The 4,812-nt window shown below is 32.3% G+C and overlaps 1 pseudogene; it reads right to left on the bottom strand.

Moving 5' to 3' along the window:
• Positions 1-705: 705 nt before the first annotated feature.
• Positions 706-4,609, bottom strand: LOC145030065 (nudix hydrolase 3-like; annotated as a pseudogene).
• Between the last annotated feature and the right edge of the window lie 203 nt (positions 4,610-4,812).

The following is a 4,812-nucleotide window of genomic DNA, read 5'->3' on the forward strand; positions in this document are numbered from 1 at the left end:
GCATCATCATCGGTTAAAGTGGTTGAGAATATAAATCAAATGTGTTAATTTGGGTTAAAAACAGGGGTACAGAGCTTCTCCTAAATTGGAACAATTTATGCATTCTCCCTTTTACGGTTCACTAAGGTGGTGGGGATGGTTATCAAAGTGTTATTTGTTTTATTTTGCGTCATGTTTATCTACAACATATGTGGGTTTGGTGTGCATATCGATTCATGGGTAGTTCCAATATAGGATTTTTGTTGCAGTTTAAACATTCATTTGTGTGTATGTGTGTTTGTTGGATATTTGGAGTGGTTTCGTAACGTGTAGGGGTAAGGGTAAGGGTTCATCTTTGGTTTTGGTGTGTGTCTTTTTTTATATTTCCTTCTTGCAGGTATAATACCTTTATCTCAAAAGTTTGGGTTTGGGTGGGTACTTTGTAGCTCTCATTTTTGGTTGTTGTAGTGATCTTGTCACACCCTCGGCCAAAGGAGGAAACGCCGAGCAGTGCAACGTAGGGATATAAAAAAAAATACAAAGATTCACAGTGTTATCATTTCTTCATATCAAGATTTCCATATATTTTTTTTCAATTTATCACTTTTCACCTCTTCAATATTTTCCAAAAATTCTTCAAAATCTACAGGAAAAAAAATGATTAATGTAAGAACACACACATGTATATATCATGTAAGATTCATATGTTATTATATAATGTGATATTCACATTTGATTGTATCTTTTAAGATTTAACTGTGAAATTCACATAAAAATTTTAAAAAATAATTAATGAAGAACACTTACACAAAATGCATGTGTGCATATAGATGTAATTCATATGTGATTCGCTTGTGATTTACATGTGAATCACATGTAATTCACTTGTGATTTAGATGTGAATCATATGTAATTGATATGTGATTCACTTGTGATTTACATGTGATTAATATGTGAATTACATGTGAATCATATATAACACATATATGATTTGTATGTGAATCACATGTAATTCATATGTGATTTACATGTGAATCACATGTAATTCATATGTGAATTATGTGAATCAAATCTAATTCATATAAGAATTACATTTGATTCACATGTGAATAACATGTGATTAATAATACACAATATCATAACGATTCACATTACTAATAACATGTGATTAGTAATGTGAATAACTATAGATTCATAACGATTTTTTTAAAATAAAAAGGGAAATGACTTTTTATTACCTGTTTTGTTTTGTAGCCTGATGTTACAGCTCTAGGGTTAAATATCCTTGCAGCATGGTCACCTGCAATTGGCAAAATGAAATTTAATGAATACTTCATCAAATCACATGTAATTCATTTGTGATTTACATCTGAATCACATGTAATTGATATGTGATTCACTTGTGATTTACATGTGAATTACATGTGAATCACATATAACACATATATGATTTATATGTGAATCACATGTAATTCATATGTGATTTACATGTGAATCAGATGTAATTCATATGTGAATTACATGTGATTCATATATGAATAACATGTGATTAACAATACACAAAACCATAACTATTCACATTACTAATAACATGTGATTAGTAATGTGAATAACTGTAGATTCATAACGATTTTTTTTAAATAAAAGGGGAAATGATTTTTTTATTACCTGTTTTGTTTTGTAGCCTAATGTTACAGCTCCAGGATTAAATATCCTTGCAACATGGTCACCTGCAATTAGAAAAATGAAATTTAACGGATGCTTCATCAAATCTTTGGCAATAATGCTTCATTAACGAAGAACACTTACACAAAATGCATGTGTGCATATAGACGTAATTCATATGTGATTCACTTATGATTTACATGTGAATTCACATGTAATTCACTTGTGATTTACATGTGAATCACATATAATTGATATGTGATTCACTTGTGATTTACATGTAAATCACATATAACACATATGTGATTTACATGTGAATCACATGTAATTCATATGTGATTTACATGTAAATTACATGTGAATCACATGTAAATTACATGTGATTCATATGTGAATAACATATGAATAACATGTGATTAATAATACACAATACCATAATGATTCACATTACTAATAACATGTGATTAGTAATGTGAATAATTGTAAACTTATAACGATTTTTTTTTAAATAAAAGGGGAAATGATTTTTTATTACCTGTTTTGTTTTGTAGCCTGATGTTACAGCTCCAGGGTTAAATATCCTTGCAGCATGGTCACCTGTAATTGGAAAAATGAAATTTAACATCTTTTTCACACCTTCTTGTTGGGGAAAATTTGTATTTTTTGTCTCATCCGAGTCAACAAGCAATAATCTACAATTTTTCCACTTGTAAAAATAAAAAACTTTACCATTTTATCCACGTATGAGGGGTAGAAATTAGCACTCGATGGTTTCTTCATGGGAAAGGCAACCTTGTATTCAATTCCATTCCAACCTGGAACCGACTTTGTTGATTCCGAAAGTAATCTAATTGCAGAGTCTGCAGTCGTCAACAATGCTTCATTTTCATCAAGGCAAGACCTACAAAACCAAATAACCTTAATTTACACAAATACCAAAGATATGATGAGTGGTCTTATAAGGTATTTGCAGAACAGGGTCTTACCATGGGCTTTTGTTTACTGAATAATAACTCCATTTCAATTTGTCAAAATGAGACTTATAAGCATTCCCTTTTAGCCATTCTCTTAGAGATGGATTGCAGAACAAAACCTGCTGGTGGAAAATATCATCAATCATTCTTGCAGCATGAATGAGTAACACGAACGCTTCCTTGTCCTCCTTGGTCAAACCGGTCAGTTGTGGAAAAAGAATAAAGATTCATATTAAAAAAATAATTCATATTGTAGTAAAGTTGATGCTAAAGTGAGAATACAATTATGAAACGTATGAAGTAAGTGAGATAGGAGCATAATGATTAAGCTTCTTTTGAAGATCCAAACTCTGTGCTTCCACATTGCAATGGTACCTATTCATAATTATGTCAAAAAGTTGACCATATTTCCCCTCTATACTGTACGGAACATACATAGGATCTTCTTTAGCAAGGGCCTGCTTATACTCCTCAATGGAGATATACTTAACAACAAAAACTTCATATTCCTGAAAGAAAAAGAACAAGCACATGTTTAGATTTCAAATTTTCAATAACAACTTTATAAAAGTTTGGTATGTATTCTCAAAATAAAAACTGATTGAATTATACATCACCGAAAGAGTAAAAGCCTCCAAGGGAATTGGGGATACTATTGTAACGAGATAAACATCATCAAATTCATTATTAATGAAATTATCATTATTTGTGACACTGCAATTACAAATTGACAATAATAGCAAGTCATGGAATGGAAATCATAACATTTAATCGGTGTAGCTTAACGAAAAACCTGTTAATAAGAAAGTAAAGTCTACCTCTGTTGCAGGAAAACAAAAAGTAATTCAAAGGCAACATTTGGGAGTGTCAGACCAAGCTCTTCTTGAAGCTCTCTTCTAGAAACAATAAACATATAACAATGAATTAGTTACTTATATCCATGATTAGATCCAAAATTTGCTTCCATGGGAGATCAATAATTTACCTAACAGTGATAAGGGATGAATCCCCAACAGATATATGACCAGCACTAGAGATATCCCATAATTCAGGGCATGAATCCTTGCAATCAGCTTGTCATTGTAGAAGAAGTTCTGGTGTACTTTCAGCAAAAATCCACACATAAACAGCTAGGTGATGATCCCCATCTCTGTGAACAACTCCTCTGTACAAGGTAGATTAAACAGTAAGTGTGACTTAGAGGGATGGCTGGGTGATTTCAAATTAATCTCAACATCTAATTATTTTGACCTTAGCTAGTCAACAATCAGAATCATAATCAGTTTTCCAAACACTCTAGCATTGATATTGAACTTCAAATCACAATAATAAGTTTAGAGCTTTGACACGTATCCAAACACCCCATGGGAGTCCTAGTATGATTAGGAAATCCCTAGAAACATATATTAAAGAACCCTTTCAGATGTAGTCCAACTGGAAGATGAAAACGGCTATGAAATCAAACAACTGTAGAAAAGAAATATGTAATCTGACCTGGTTTTGGATACGACACGGTGTTTGCATACGACGGTTTCTACAACTACAAAGCAAACACCAGTAGCATTAGTGATTGTAGAACATGAAGTGGCTTAGAACATGAAATAGAATAGCATATGTGTGTATCAAGATTAGATTTAGGTTACAATCTCAATGGCCATGAACAACTTTTGAAGATATGCTTCAAATTAAGAAGCACTATATGTGGTCATCAAATGATAATGAAAAATTCAACCTCCCAACATAATTAGGAACTAGATTATACTTTTGAACACCATTTAGTGATAGAATCAATATCAGAAGTATTCAATTTTACCACCAAAGTCAAAATTAGATCCATATCAGATGCATAAACACTTAAAATAATTAGACATTGTTGTGTAGATGATGCAAAAAAACAGATTGCAAACAATCGATCGATTAGTGGAGATCTAATAGAGAATAGAGACGACTTACTTTGGTATCGAGCATAACTGCACAGAGAATACCGGCATTATCCATGGCATTTTGGAGATTATTAAGCATTTCCTGATGATACTCATAAGATCCATGCGAGGAATCGATTCCTATTGTTAGATCAACGGCGACAAAACATAACGACGATGAGGAAGAACACGAGCGAGGGTTGTCTTTGGAGGCGATGTGATGTAGGAGGTGGGATGAGAGAGAGAGAGATAAATGGATGGGGTTTACCTGA

Source organism: Lactuca saligna, chromosome 2 (assembly GCF_052625555.1).
Source record: "Lactuca saligna cultivar CGN05327 chromosome 2, ASM5262555v1, whole genome shotgun sequence".
NCBI classification, from domain to species: domain Eukaryota; kingdom Viridiplantae; phylum Streptophyta; class Magnoliopsida; order Asterales; family Asteraceae; genus Lactuca; species Lactuca saligna.